A 17,506-nucleotide genomic window follows, 5' to 3' on the forward strand; every position below is an offset into this window, starting at 1 on the left:
TACATATACATACATACATATATATATGTATATATATATATATATATATATATATATATATATATGTGTGTGTGTGTGTGTGTGTGTGTGAATATATATATAAGTATATATACATATACACACACACACATGCACATATATATAGGCATGTATGCATGCACACACACACACACACACACACACAGTTTTCAATATGTAAAAACTGTAAAAAATGCTTATGTAAAAATAAATACAACTGTCGTTACTACCACTGCTACTGTTATTTTATAAGTTCTTTTTACTTTTTTTTTTTATCATTCTGGCATGGGTTAGATAAGTATTGTAATGTCTCATCACCCGCTGTGGTCCTTCATCATCTGGAAGACACACCAGCAGAGAAACATCTGCTAACTTTGTTTGTTATTGTATATTTCACTATTTTTGGTATAGTTTCCATGGATATCCCCACCACCACCATCACCATTCATCACAAATAACTTGACAGAGGAGACTGGATGCATTTTATTGTCTATCATTTTCTTCCATTCATTCCTTCCTGATTGGTATGGATTTTACAGCTGGATACCTTTCCTACAAGAAAGCTTTACATCATGGATTGGGTACAGGTAAATATAATTGTGCTACCAGCTCTGAAGATGTTGCCAACAAGACTAAAAAGTCTCCTCTACCATACACTGTGTGTCCTCCTTTTTTGAAGGGTACAACATTGTCTCAGTTATAGAAGGTACAGGTCTTACAGTAGTAGCATGAGAATTTCCACATGAAACACAGAAGGAGTTGGATGTTTACTCACTAAAAGGGAAGGGAAATAATATATTGGTAACTGGTCTGCACTGACAGAATGGGTCATAGCAGATGAAGGTTAGCTGGATCTATATTGCTAAATTAGTCAGTGGGATGAACCAAAGCATGACAGAGGTGAAAAAATATTTCATACAGGAATGAGTTTAAGAAATTAATTGAGAAAATTAACTGTTTAAAGTAAAATTTAAATTATAATGTCATTTAGACTTGTCTATCTATTAATGGTGATGACAATATAGTAACGTAGGGATATGAACACTTGCATGTATACACACACACACACACACACACACACACACAAATAAATATATACATATATATACATGCATTCATATCCGTTTCTATATTGTCACACACACACATTGTATGTATGTATGGATAAAATCATCACCAGCTTCATTTTACATTTTCCTTTATATGGTGGCATGTCTTAGATGGTTGGAAGGTTTCTTCCAGAGTATCAGAACTTTAAAGAGGTTTGCTAAAAGCAATGCTGTTGCCCCCTGCATCAATAAAGCCTTCCAGCCAGTGCCCACAGTTGCTCCAAATGCTGGGCCTCACTATCACTGAGAGTCTCTCCTAATAAAAGAACATCTGCAAAGATTATGAGCAGTGCCTCTTCTACCACACTCAGCAAGTAAATCAGAGAAAACCTTTTAGTTACTTTTTACAACATGCAGGGACACATCATTCCTATTCTAAAACTAGAATACACACAGTTAATGTGTGTGTGTGTGTGTATGTATTCAGAGAAAGAGAGCAAGGAAACAAAGTGAAATAAAGCTTCTAGATCTATCTGTTTGTTATCAGTGCTGAGAGACAGAATCTAAACAAGTGTAACAGAAAAGTTAATTCTTGGATTGATCGCCTATAAATCCTCTTCACCTGTGCTATTCCATATATTATTGCCTGCAATACTGCCCAGTGCTTTAGAAATAACACCTTTCTTGAACAAACTGACATGTTTCTCAGCTGTAATTTATAAGTTTTCCAAGTAACTTCAACAAACTTCAATTTAACTTTGCTGTATGTATGCTTAATTTGCAAAGGATTTCACTTTTACACAAACTGAAGATATTATATAAACAACATCAATATAGCTACAACCCATCCTACTAACACATTAACTATTTGCATCTCCACCTTATCCCTTCTACAAAGGTTTTTGATCCCAATTAACTTGTTAACTTGCTTCTCCTCCTCGTCATTTTCATCAAATCTTAACTTTTTTTTCAATCAACAATTAACTCTAAAGACACACCCCTCATAAATAGTTGCTGATGAAACTATATTTAGTCTCCATCGTACCAACTCAGGTATATTCTGTGTTTAACCTTTAATCTAGCACGATCTCAGTTTTATACCAACAAATGTCATTGTGTGGCACTTTAGAGAAAGTATCTTCTACAATAGCCATGAGCTAATCAAAGTCTTGTGAGAGAATTTGGTAGACAAAACTGAAAGAAGCTTAATGTTACATATTTACATATATACACATAAGCATGTGTGTATGAGTGTACATGTGTATATGTGGAGTATGTGTAAATGCATTTCTATGTGTGTCCATGTGTTTACATTAATGTTCTGTAGTAGTAATGCTTATCCAGACAACCTATCACTGCTATTTTCATTTTTTCCCTGCTCCACCATGATTATCTACTATTCTCTCTCCCAAAATGTGAATAGCCATGTAGTTTCTCTACAGCAAATATCCTGTTCTGCTCTGGCTCTCTCTCTAATACTTGGACCCCCTCATCTTTCAGCATAAAGCTGTCTCTCTAGGAGTTCATAGTTTTGCAAGCTACATGAAAAAAGCACCCAGTACACTCTGTAAAGTGTTTGTTATTAGGAAGGGCATCCAGTCGTAAAAACCATGTTGAAGTAGATGGGAACACTGAAAACCTTGGACTTTAAAAACCAATAATAGTGAGTAAAATATCAATATATTAATATTCATCATTCTTACATTATTGTAGCATTATTGTCTAAATCTATATATTAATATAATAGTATGTTTCTACCTATGCACATTTTGTGTCATACGAAGGGAAGTAGCACAAATTAAGAAAGAAAAATTAGTTGGTATGGTGGTCATGATGATGTTGGCACCAATAGTGACATTGGTGTTCATAATGGTGAATAGAGAGAGAGCATGAGATAGAGAGATGAAAATTGTTGAATCAATGAAAAGATACAGAGAAGATGTGAAATAAAATGAAAGAAATAAAGAAAGAGTGAGGGAGAAAATAAGACAGAGGATTTTAAGAAGTAAAAGGCTGAATAAGAGTGGGAGTTAAAGTACAAATGCAAGAGAAAAAAAATTAAAATGTACACACACATGCATGCTGATATCAGACAATATATTCTCATCCAAGATAGAGATGGGTACCAATGTTCCTTGAGGCAGGCTTCATGAAACCATTGGTAGCCAAAAGTGTATATATGTGTGTGTGTGTGTGTACATATATATATATTATTCAAAAACAATTCTTGATGGCATGATTCATGCATAATATATTATCATTATAGATTATAGAATTATAAATGCTTTTGCATTGTTATGAGATGAGTTATTGAAACTAACAGTTTCAATATGAATGGATATTTTGAAATATCTCTGATATTACTTTTTGTTGTTCTTTCATATGTGTGTGTGTGAGTGTATAAATATATATGTATGCATGTATGTATGTATGCATGTATGTATGTATATATGTATATATGTATGTATGTGTGTGTGCGAGTGTGTATGTGTGTGTGTATGCACATGTGAGTGTGTACATGTATATGTGTATCAATGTATAGCTTTTTACTTGAAGGACAGATTTCCAAGATGGTGTAAATACATTCAAGTGTGTTTATTACTTGTTTTGAATAACCCTTATATTATGGCTGCAAGAGGGAAAATTACTGAATCTATTTACAGCCATGTAAAGCTTAAGTAAATATCTGAACATTGTATTAGACACTGAGATTTAGTAGTATGCACACCTGGCTGACACTCAAGAATCATGATTTGATTCCTATTGAGTGCATTAGCCTTTTCACAATTGAATCTTACTAATCTGTCTGTCTGTGTGTACATATATATTTATATATACCTGTATGTATGTATGTATGTATGTATGTATGTATATATAAATGGTTGACTTTATGTCTAGTTACATATAAAAACAATTTAACACTAAACTGAAGGATTACTCAATATTTCATAAATTACCTAGCTAATTGATTGACTAACCAAATGATAAATGAAATAAATAAATAGTTAGCTAATTGACTAATGATAATCCTTTCTTCCATAGGTGTAAGGCCTGAAATTTTGGGGAGGAGGCTAGTCAATTACATCGACCAGTGCTTAACCAGTACTTATTTTGTCAACCCCGAGAAGATGAGAGACAATGTTAACCTCAGTAGAATTTGAACTCAGACTATAAAACTGGAAGAAATGTCACTAAGCATTTTCTCCAGTGTGATAACAACTCTCCCAGCTCAGTGCCTTTAGTTGACTAGTAATAGTAAAACATTTATATATATATAGTATATATATATATATATATATATATATATATATATATATATATATATATTTACAGAAGACGTGTGCGGTATAAAAAACATATGCAACTAAAACATTGTCATCAATTCAATGGTACATGTATAAATGTATAAATGGAATGTATTTTATCAATATTCCAAGAAAAATCATTTTAATGTTAAGCTATATACTTCAAATTGCTACATAACTGTGATACAAAATTAAATACAAAAATTGAAATTCTAGACTATTTCCTATATAGCTCCTGTTTTCGAAGATCAATAACTCTCATCTATAGTAGGTAGCGTTATTTGAAACAGGAATAATTTATAGTTATGTAAGCTATGCATTGGAAAATAGTAATTGCGCGCTTTACAATTTACTACATGAGTAGGTTTGACTATGAAAAGAAATAAATTTCTACATAAGTATGCAGGAAAGCAAGCACATTTTGTTTTTTAGTGTTTTTAATGCAGTGATTTATCAGTCTAAATACTGAACATAGGGATGTAAGTTTTGTATGGATTTCCTTATGCCAATGACTTTTTATTAGAGTTGTTAAGAGCTTTAATACAACAAAAATAATAAATTTGAAGAAGCCTGTTTATTAGCATAGATAAGAATGTTCACATGTTTACAGCAGTTTAAAACTTTCAAGGTTACAAGTGGGGAAGTGTGTAACTGTGTATATATATTATCATCATCAATTTAATGCCCACTTTTCCATGCTTGCATGGGTCGGACAGAATACATTGAAACAGTGTTTTTTATGGCTAGACACCCTCTCTGTTATCATCCTTCTCTTGTTTCCAAGTAAGGTAATATTTCCCCATGGCCAGACAGGCTTTCATGGAAGACTGGAAATGAAGGACAATCCTTATGACAGTGGCACTCATTTACAACTAATACATGATGTCAAGACTAGAAAGCACAACACACACATACACACACACACACACACACACACACACACACAAACACACACACACACACGCTAACACACACACACACACACACACACTAACACACACAAACATACACACATATATATATGACAGGGTTCTTTCAGTTTCTGTCAACCAAATCCACTCACAAGACTTTTGTCAGCTCATACAAATATGAGGGGTGGTGAAAAGTTCCTGGCTTTAAGGGTATTGTAAAAGGCCTAGCTGGAGCCCAAACCTTCTGAGTTCTTTTAAAGGGCTTAGAAAAATTGAAGGACCACTGCAATAAGTGTGTGAGTCAGAGGGAATTATATTGAATAACATCATAACTGATCCTCCTGTATTTTCTTTTACCCAAAAGCCAAGAAAGTTTCAGCACTCCTTCATATATTAAAGGGTAAAGAAAAACCCATCAGTCATGAATGACTATAGGATTGCATCTAGAAAGTTACCTTCTGAGGCTTATGCTTCTGGGCAAGGTTGTTTATAGAAGACCAACAGTCACCCATGCATACCAGCATCCCCTCTCCATGCCACTAATGTTAGCCATGGGAAAGGTAAAGGCTGATACAGCTTGGCATCAGTGATGTTACAACTCATTCCTACAGCTGAGTGAACTGGAACAACATGAAATAAAGTACATTATTTACATTATTCATATTTGACGGATATTGGACCTCATCTTGTTTGTTGTTAACACAACATTTCGGCTGATATACCCTCCAGTCTTCATCAGGTGTCTTGGGGAAATTTCAAACCTGGGTTCTCGTTCCTAAGGCGTATGTATGGCATAGTGATTAAAAGTGCGGGCTACTAACCTGAAGATTCCAGGCAGTTCGATTCCAGGCAGTGACCTGAACAATAATAATAGTAGTAATAACATCGAAAAATACCTTAGGAATGAGAATCCAGGTTCGAAATTTCCCCAAGACACTTGATGAAGGCTGGAGGGTATATCAGCCAAAACATTGTGTTAACAACAAACAAGATGAAGAAAAATATCCGTCAAATGTAAATAATGTACATAGTTCCTCATCTCTTAAATATAGAACTATGAAATAAAGTGTCTTGCCCAAGAACACAGCACAAGTTCTATGAATTGAACTCATAATCTCATGATTGTGAGCCAGAAACTCTAACCACTGAGCGATTTGTGTGTGTGTGTGTGTATACAGTATCGTATCTATTTCAGTCCACTAGTATTAGAAGTAAATATAAGAACATCTGCAGAAATGTTTGCAAGTCTCCACTTAATTCAAGAAAACCTGGAGCTATGCAGCAACCATATGGCCCTATATATTCTTTATGACAAGATTACCTCAGTATTTTAAATATACATTTACACAGCAGCTGGCACATACTAAAAGCTCCAAATATTAGTTAATGTATTTGAGCAAGTCATTTACACTGATTTATCAAAAGATACAATTCTTTATACTCCTGTTATCTGATTTGTACATTGAAAACTACCTTTTTTTTTTCATTTGGTTATACTTTCATCTCTTGAAGTCATTTTATCTTTTATGTTTGTTTGTCTTTCCATATTTGTATGATTTGTAGAGGTAAGTCAAATTATATCAGAAATAAAGCATTTAAAATTAAGACAAGAAAGAATGAAAGAAAGAAAAAGTAACATGAAAAGAATTTATAATGAAGAATTACATGACCATAATGGGGAAAAATAAATGTGAAAATCATTAATGATAATGATAATGAGTATTGAACATAAATTTGCCATTCAGTTTTGCATATTGCACTAGCAGACTCTCTTTGTTCTCAGACGAAGAAAGCACAGCACATTTAACCAAAATATAATTAATCTGAAATTTCCATTCTTCTTTCCTGCAAAAATTTTCAGAAATGATCTTTATATAAATTCTTTTAATAATATATTATTCAAGCACTCATTAAATTGAAATTTAAAAAAAAAAAAAATTAACACTGTTATTTTAGATTTATAAATATATCTCCTATAATAACATAGATGAAAACCTTTACAATTAGAGATCTCAATAGTTTATAACTAATTGAAGTTGATATAAGCATATATCTAAATTATAATTTGGCTGTGTTAAGAAATTCACTTTCCAATCACATGATTTCAAGTTCAGTCTCAATGTATAATGTCTTGGGCAAGTGCCTTCTGCTATAGCCCCAGGTTAGCCAAAGCCTTGTGAGTATATTTGATAGAAAGAAACTGAAAGAAGCTCATTGTATGCATATGTGCGTTTGTGTCTCCTTGTCTTCACATTGCCCAGTAGTTGTAAATGAGTGCCACATAGTGACCATGGGGAAATATTAACATACTTTGAAACAGGTGAGGGTTGGCAACAAAATGGACATCTAGCTGTAGAAAATTTGCTTCCATGAACTGTGTCTGACCCATGGAAGTTTGGAAAATAGATGTTAAAATGCTGCTGCTGATGATGATGATAAAGATTTCTGTTGATAGATACTATTATTTGTATTCAAAGGAAATTAGTCTACGTCTCCTCATAAAAAATATATCCTCTATGTAAGCTGATACCAATTTAAATGAAAGCTACAGTATTAATTATCAATTAAATACTAGTTATGTCACCAAAGCAGTAATCTAATTAGTATAACAATTTGTTTCCATATAATCAATTGATATATAATACTCTTTCTTTTAATAGCCATTTTCCATTCTAGCATGCAATGGATAAATCTGCAATAAATCTCTCTCATGGATTTTAATCTCAAATGAGAGATCAGATTTTCTCTTCACTTTAATTGCTTTGCTTCATACAATGACTCCCAAGTTATTCATCTACCATGGGTATATCCCTTCACCTACACACAACACTACTTTTTTTCCTTGCAGCACATATCAAGTAGTCACCCCATTTGATTAGTTTGACAATGATTTTCATAATCAGTAGTTTGTTTTTTTCATCCTGTTTTGCAATCAGAGTAATATTTAACCCTTTTGTTAACATAACTCTATTGAAATACATTGTCTTTACTTCAATTAATTTTGAAAATAATGAAGGCACAGGCGTGACTGTGTGGTAAGAAGCTTGCTTCACAACCACATAGTTCTGGGTTCAGTCCCACTGCATGGCACCTTGGCAAGTATCTTGTACTTTAGCCTCAGACTGACAAAAGCTTTATGAGTGGATTTGGTAGATGGAAACTGAAAAAAGTCCATCATGTGTGTGTATGTCCCACCACTACTTGACAACTGGTGTTGGTGTGTTTACATCCCTGTAACTTAGTGGTTCAGCAAAAGAGACCAATAGAAAAAATAAGCTCTGTAGTCAATTCATCCAACTAAAAATTCTTCAAGGCAGTACCTCAGCATGGTCACAATCTAGTGACTGAAACAAGTGAAAGATAAACGATATTTCTGTTCAAATAAGTTGCCTTTACATCAAATCTGAAAAATGTTTGAAATAACTTTGATTTTATTAAGTTCATGTTTGTAATATAAATCAACATGAAATTTTGATACAGATTTTGATTCTGGACTACTTTAAGCCAATGAATTTATATAACAAATCTAAAAGCAGAATCAGGCAGGTTGATATCAAAAGGAATATTCACTACTTAACCTGTAATGTATAAAATATTGCTATGCAAACAGATTCCTAGAGTTGAAAAATAATAATTAGGAAACTGATGATAAAGTTGTAATGATTGAAAGCAGTGAATTCAGAATTAACAACATTCAGATTTATAACATAAGAGCTTTATCACAACAAAATCACACTATACCTAGTACTGCTCCCATCAAAGACACTTTAGAGTGTACCTCTCAACAAAATAAATGTCAGTACAGCTAATAAAGTAATCACTACACATGAACACCAACATGATACATTTTCAGAAACCAGCCAGGAAGCTACTATGTTGTTGCTTAACCAAATCTTCAAAAATTGCCCTTAGCATCTTCACAAAAAGAAGAAAAATGGTGCTATGGAATAACATAGCCCTAGATACAATAAGCTTGATAAATAAGAGATGAAATGCCAGGAGTGAAACAACTTTAATCACAGATCTCGCATATATAGATTCACAAGAATCTCCTTATAGTTCTATGCAAAGATTTCATATATAGAGGTTCACAAAATTCTCATGATAAATCTGTAAAAATATCCTACATATATTAGTTCACAAGAATCTCACCATAGCCGCATGTATATAACAATTGCCTTAATTTTGTTTTTAGATAATTAGGCAACTAATGGTGGATCCATTTTAATAATTAAGAATCGCTCAATCAAAATCCTGGCTATATCAAATAAAGAAGATTTACTTTTCATGGTGATACTCAAGAATAACTGCAGCCACATGGCTGAAATGCCTAAAGGAAATAAAGGAAATATTCCCAATATAGCAGATTTAAGGGTCTGCTATACATGGGCTGTGGTAGATTTAAAATGATAATTTGCTCACTGTTCTATCCACATCCCTCTCTTCTCTCTCTAACCCTCACACTCTCAGTTTCGATATATCTATATATCACATTAAACATTTTGACCTTCAAGGTGCTGCCCCAGCAAGGCCATAATCTAATAACTGAAACCAGTAAAACAATACACACAAATACATATATATATATATATATATATATAGAGAGAGAGAGAGAGAGAGAGAGAGATAGATAGAGAGAGAGAGAGAGAGAAAGAGCGAGATAGATAGATAGATAGATAGATAGATAGATAGATAGATAGATAGATTATTATCTTTAAATTAAGTATGCAACTGTTTTGTAACTCCCGCGAATGAACAATTTGTTGAGACTCCTGTTCATCCTGATGAGGGGGTTGTTGCCAAGATGCACCTTAACTCATAATTGAACTGCGGCAGTGAACTCCCAAAATGGCCATCGATGTGTTTGATTTGATTTTGTGGAACTCTCTTACACTCCTGGACTTCAACCTACTTTGGTTTTCATGAAATGGACTTTTATGATATATTTTTACTTGAGGGGAGTAAGAAAATTTTGTTAATCAACTGATATTTTATTTTATTAAAATTTTTAGTCGCATGACACGCTTTAGAATTTTTAGTCGACTGTATATGCCTTCTTGATAGGCCGTTCGATATATTTGTATTTTTATTTGCATATATATTTTTTACCTTTTATATTTATTGTTTATATGTTGGAGGCCATGGTAATATTTATATTCGATCAAATGTATGGAAGTGTGCTGTTATATAAAGTCATTGACTAGAATTGATGTTTGTTTTCTAATCTATGTTTTTTTATATATATACTGATAATGATATAGTAAATAAATTATTACTTGTTCAAACTATTTTTAATCATTTTTCTTTATTTCCTTATAAAAACATCAGCAATGAGCAGTTAAAAAAAATGTAAGTGTAATACTAAGGACATAACTAAAACTAGCAATTTTATAAGATGTCATATGTTTGCTACCAAAGATAATCTCATTTTGCAAAATTTTCAATTTCATTTAAATTTCTTGAAAATAAAACCAAAAGATTAAACATATTTTGAGATCTACTTTTGCTGTTATTTAAATAGGAATATATAAATATAGTTCTTGTACTATTTTGAAGTGCACTTGCATACATAAGCACACGGAGATACACGTGTTTATATATGTAAGTGTGTTTGTACATATGCATATTTTTTATTTTTTCATTTTATCTAGTTTCAGCTCATGAGCTGTGGCCATGCTGGGGCACTGCCATATATATATTTACATATATCATCATCATCATCATCATTTAATGTCCGTTGTCCATGCTGGTATGGGTTGGACAGTTTGACCAGGGCTGGTAAGTTAGAAGGCTGCACCAGACTCCAATCTGATTTGGCATAATTTTCTATGGCTTGATGCCCTTCTTAATGCCAACCATGCTGAGAGTGTAATGGGTGCTTTTACGTGCCACTATTATATATTTATATATACCCACATGCATTCATCATCATCATCATCATTTAACATCTATATTCCATGTTGGCATGGGTTGGACATATATGTGTGCGTGTGTGTGTATTTTAACCCCCAAATTAATGCATGTTAGCAGTGTTAACAACATCAGACTACAAATGTAAGCTATCATACTAATATTTTTGTTTCCCTTTCTACTTCATACTATAGTGTATAATATATTAACTTGAAATTCATCGAAAAGTTCTCATTCTCTCTTCTATCCATCATCTTGTACCTTTATAGTACACTATGACATCTTATCACCACTGTCTTTATCTCTCTATTGAGCTCCCCCCAGCCACCTTAATATTATGTGGGGTAGCCATGTATCTCCTCTATGGCAAGGTAACTATTCATGTCCCTCTACCATAATTTAACCCCTTAACACCTAATATACAGATGCCTCCCTTTCTACTATAACCCCATCCAATCAAGGGTTTGCATCTTGCAAGTGACTATGCGACTTCATTAGTGCTGGTGTCATGAAAAATGCACTCAGTCCACTCTGTAAAGTGGTTGGTGTTAGGAAGGACATCCAGCTATTGAAACCATGCAAAGTAGGCATTGGAGCTCCATCTCCCTTCGGTGGATCCTGTCAAATTGCCCAACCCATGCCAGTATGGAAGATAGACATTAAATGATGATGACGATGACGAAGATGATGATGACATCATTTTTTCCACCTTTTCAATTTTTTGTTTGACAGTAAAATACTAAAATAATAAAAATAAATTTTATTCTTTTTAGTGAAATTTATTTTTATTTGAAGTCTTTAACTTCCAACAGACTTTAAAATAAACAGAGACAATAATACTGCACTGGAATTACAGTAATACAAGACTGCCCAATGGTACAATTTAATTTGCTCAAAGACTGAATGATCCATTCAGCTGATGTGTATGAACTTGTGATCTGTTTTCATTTCAATGAATTAACCTATAGAGATTAGCTTTGCATCCAATAAATTTCAACTCAAGTCTTAGTCTGGTATAAATGAATCAACCAATTTTTATTAGAATTTGATGAGAAGTCAGTAGATAGCCTGCACTCTGCTTAAATGAGAACATTCATAAGTTTTAATCGGCATATTGGAACAATACCTGCAAAGCATACAAAGAATTTATAACGAGTAAATTATCAAATTGTATAAACACAGGTCTGTAGGTCCAATAGGAGAGTATCTTCTTTGTTAAGCTGAAACAACTGCTTAAGTAAATTCTAACCGATCTATTTAGTGTAAATCTATTCCTGTAGTTTAGAATACAAGGAAATTGAATTCATCAAGTTCCTTAAATGTGTTACTGTCTTGGCAAATTGCCTATTATTGTCTAGTTGTGATTTGTCTTTCTGGAGACTTTAACTCTGATGATCAAAATCAGCATACAAAACCACTGTTTACCTGGCACATATACAAGAATTTTTTCAAAATTCTGCTTTCGTTATTGTTAATAACATTCTTATTGCTAGTACTACCACCAATAGTAGTAGTAGTAGTAGTAGTAGTAGTAGTAGTAGTAGTACTACTACTACTACTATCACCACCACCCCACTACCAGCACCACCATCACTGCTGGTACTGCTCTCACTTACACCATTGTTATGACAGTAACTTCTGCTACTAATACAATTGCTGCTACATACATGATTTATATCAAGGGTATAGAGTAATTGATGTATAAAAATTGAAATCATTCCCAGACATATGCAGTATTTTAGAATTCTGACCTGAGACAAAATAATTTTCTTTCCATGATTGCATGGTTCAGACAGAATTTATCAAGGCAGATTTTTCTCTGGTCAGATACCTTTCCCGTCATCAACCATCACTTGTTTCCATCTTCATCTTCATTTAATTCCACTTCCATACTGGCATGAGCTGGATGGTTTGACAGGAGCAGGCAAGACCAGGAACCACACTGGTTCCCATTGTCTCTTTTTGGCGTGGCTTCTACAGCTGGATGCCCTTCCTAACATTGACCACTTTACAGAGTGTACTGGGTGCTTTTTATGTGGCACCATTCCCCATGGACACATTTTTCATAGAAGATTGAAACAAACAACATTGATCATATGACAGTGCTGCTCATTAACAACCATCATGTGATGTCAAAACAAGAAGACAAATACACACAGACATAAACATACATATATACATAAATGACAGGTTTGCTTTCAGAACAAAGTAGTCTTCAAAAATTCCATGCTTCCTGCTATTTGCCAATGCTACTACTGATGTGCCAATGCACCCATCCGTCTTTATGGCTCTTTTACTGTTCACTTTCCTGTCTTTTTTTGTGCATTTTATTTTGTGTACTGTGAATGTACTTTTGGCTTTCTTTGGTGTCTTTCTTTTATTTGACTAATATGTCTGCTTTCTGTATCATCCTTTAACTTTTTCCAGTGAGTTGCAGTGCAGTTAAGTACTATACACTAGCACTCTACACAATAATCTCATCATATATATATATATATATATATATATATATATATATATATATATATATAGTAAATAGATAGGGATACAATATCCACATCAGTGGCCGGATGTTGAGTAAAGTAATGACTAGCTGAAAGTAACTGGATGCAAATGCAGTTGCTAGATGTCTAAGCAGCAGAAACATGCATTGGACAAATTTAAGTCAAATATGCTGTAACTGACTAGAGAAATGATAAAAAAAAAAGCAGATGTACCAATCTCTGTATTCATTGTTACTGTATTACACACACACACACACACACACACACACACACACACACACACACATACACACACACACATACACACACACAAACTATTCTTTGTCTGTTGTAATTCAGAATAGACAGAGTTTTAAGTAATACCATTGTATTTATTTTGTATATCATAGATATTTAGAAAGTTTCTCTTGAATAGAATCACCAGTAGTCTTTGTCTCTAAAGGATTAAGCCAGCATAAAAAAGTAGACAAAAAAATAATGGAATCTGAGGAAATTAATGATGGCAGCAATTCAAAATTGACAAAGTACTTAGGCCACAAAAACGTTAAAATTGTCTTCATTGCACATAAAATGGAACATTTAAGATACAACTTTTTAAGAACAAATATTAATGTGTATGTGTATACACACACACACACACACACACACACACACACACACACATAAATAGTCACACATACACATTATATATATAATCAAATGAATAATAACATACGATGGATAATTCTCAGCTCATTACAGCCGTTTCTTATATAACTTTTTAATAGAATGAGAACATTACTCCATTACAGAAAACTGTAATCATTGGATGAACCATAATTTTATGAAAAAAGAATATCCCAAGAATACAGTAGAGATGTGGCTGAAGTCTGTCAAGGCCAACTATGAAATGGAAGAATGACCAACAAAGTTGGCTGTTGAGGTTAAGAACATAGCTTGTGAAAATGTGTAATATGATATCTAAGGTCACCAACCCAGGTGAGTTAGGAATCTAGTGGACTGGTTCTTAGGCAGGCTGGAGTGGAGTGTAGGTGATATTTTATTATAGTAGGCTTAGAGCAGTGGGTCAGTAATTGCCAACCTCATTGCTCTTTGACTGATCTTTCATCAACAATGTTGTCTTTCCCTCTACAATCCACTCTGGAACTGCACCATTCTGTAAGCAGTTGTCTAATTGCAATGCAGTTCAATTATTACTATTATCATCATCATCATTATTATTATTATTATTATTATTATTATTATTATTATTATTAAGGCAGAGAGCTGACAGAATCATGAGCATGCTAGGCAAAATGCATAGAGGCTTTACGTCCATCTTTACATTCTGAGTTCAAATTCCTCTGAGGTCAACTCTACCTGTCATCCTTTTGGGGTCGATAAAATAAGTACCAGTTGAGCACCGGAGTCAATGTAATCAACTTACTTCCTTCCTACCCCCAAATTGCTGGTGTTGTGTCAAAATTTGAAACCATTATTATCATTATTACGACGACGACTACTACTACTACTACTACTACTACTACTACTACTACTACTACTATTACTACTTTGCATGAGTAATAGTCATTTGATGTGTAATTTCTGTTTCTAAATGTGATTCATATAATAAAGATCAGGAGGCGATATATCTCAGAGAACTAGTAAACAGTAAAACTAGTTAACAGACCATCAAGGGAGACTCTCTGTGATCTCGTGATCTATCAGAAACATCAGCTAAAAAAAGTTGAGTCTAAAAATGGGATGGCTTTGATCATAAGTTCACTTGATCAGACTTCTATGATCAAAGATAGAGACCTGTGATCGGAATTTAACAACTGGTAAACATCAAGAACAATAAAATATGAAGATAATCCAAGGCACTAATCTTAACACACACACACATGAACAAGAAGATCTCAGTCATTATTTAGTAAGGTATATGGTTTAGTCAGCTATCGCTCAACAATGTGCATGGTTTGCTGACATGAACTATGCTTTTGCTACTTATTTTAGGTATCTATGTTTCCACAGGCAGACAAACTCTCTATCAACACCTTTATCACTTACATGTTTCAGTCATTAGACTGCAGCTATGCTGGAGCATCACCTTGAATAATTTTCAGTCCTTTGTTTTTTTTTTAAGCCTGGTACTTATTTTATTGGTCTCTTTTACTGAACCATGGTGGAGGCGCAATGGCCAAGTGGTTAGGGCAGCGGACTCGCGGTCATAGGATCGTGGTTTCGATTCCCAGACCGGGCATTGTGAGTGTTTATTGAGCGAAAACACCTAAAGCTCCACGAGGCTCTGGCAGGGGATGGTGGCGTCCCCTGCTGTACTCTTCCACCACAACTTTCTCTCCCTCTTACTTCCTGTTTCTGTTGTGCCTGTATTTCAAAGGGCCAGCCTTGTTACACACTGTGTCACGCTGAATATCCCCAAGAACTACGTTAAGGGTAGACGTGTCTGTGGAGTGCTCAGCCACTTGCACATTAATTTCATGAGCAGGCTGTTCCATTGATCGGATCAACTGGAACTCTCGACGTCGTAAGCGACGGAGTGCCAACAACAACAACTGAACCATTAATTTACAGTGACATAAACACACTTACACTGGTTGTCAAGTGGTGGTGGTGATGGTTGGCATGAGGCTGTAGTAGAAGACATTTGTTCAATGTGCCATGCTGTGTGACTGAACCTGGAACCAAATTTCTTACCACACAGCCATGACTTCACTCCTGATACAGCAGAGTATCAAGGATGTGAGATTTGGGTGATAGAGCTGTCCAAGTAGCTGGATGACACTCATTTACAGCCGAGTGAACAGAAGCAATGTGAAACTAACTGTGTTGCCCAAGGACACAATGCATGACTCAACCAAAAATTGAACCACACTTTAAAATCAAGAGTTGAACACCTTCACCACTAGGCCACATGCTTTCGTTAATAAGATATCCAGTCTAATTCATCTTCAAAAGCTCATTGTTATTATAATACCACATAAAAGATGAGCGCATTATCCTAAAATGTTAGTAAAAGTACATTATCAGACAATAAAAGATCATAATGAACATTACATTATCATGGCTGATATTATATTTCTTCATTATATTTACAGCAAATAAATATAACACAGAGCTTACTAAGCACAATCTAAGTAAATACATCTTTGAATATATCGTGTCACAACTCAGAGAATTAACCAATACTAGCAGTGAAAGAAATAGTGTTTTTTTTTTTCTTTCTGCATTCTACCATGGAGGGACAGACAAAACATTATGACCTGGAGTAAAAATGTAAAACAAAATAATAAAAATTAGATAAAAAAAAAAGGATCTACTTTTTGATTTTTTTCTTTTTTCTTTTCATTTCCCTTCATCCTTAATTGAGGAAAAATACTTTTATTCATAAATCCACGCAGTAAATTGAAAGCATTGTCGTTTCATTAGCATGCAGTACTTCTTTCTGTAGTCTTCATGAGACTTTTTATTTTTACTTATTCGTATATTTTATTTCTTGTAAAACACCACAGAAAATATTAAAAAGAATAACGAAAACATGGACATGTATCATTCATTTTGCTTTGTTTTATATATATAATATATAGTATTAGGGAAAAGAATTTTTACCTGTAATTTTGGATTTTATCCCTAATATTATTATTATTATTATATATATATATATATATATGTATTGTATGTGTGCGTGTGTGTATACATATATATGGATATATGTGTGTGTATATATATATATATATATATATATATATATATATATATATATGGATATATACACACACACACACATACATACACACACACATACACAC

The 17,506-nt window shown here is 33.6% G+C and overlaps 1 protein-coding gene and 1 long non-coding RNA gene across 4 annotated transcripts in view; one reads left to right on the forward strand and one right to left on the reverse strand.

Moving 5' to 3' along the window:
- LOC106867600 (voltage-dependent calcium channel subunit alpha-2/delta-3) overlaps positions 1–17,506 on the reverse strand; it is a 669,388-nt gene that overhangs the window by 497,769 nt on the left and 154,113 nt on the right. The window lies entirely within an intron of this gene.
- On the forward strand, positions 277–17,301 carry LOC106867601 (uncharacterized). 2 transcript variants are annotated; one of them, XR_001409168.3, is made up of 4 exons: positions 277–605; positions 2,568–2,730; positions 14,489–14,675; positions 16,796–17,301. It is a non-coding gene; the product is annotated as an uncharacterized LOC106867601 (long non-coding RNA). The 2 variants fall into 2 exon arrangements; XR_016241171.1 differs by lacking the exons at positions 14,489–14,675; positions 16,796–17,301 and adding an exon at positions 4,110–4,287.

Source organism: Octopus bimaculoides, chromosome 3 (genome assembly GCF_046866305.1).
Source record: "Octopus bimaculoides isolate indiv1 chromosome 3, ASM4686630v1, whole genome shotgun sequence".
Lineage (NCBI taxonomy): Eukaryota > Metazoa > Mollusca > Cephalopoda > Octopoda > Octopodidae > Octopus > Octopus bimaculoides.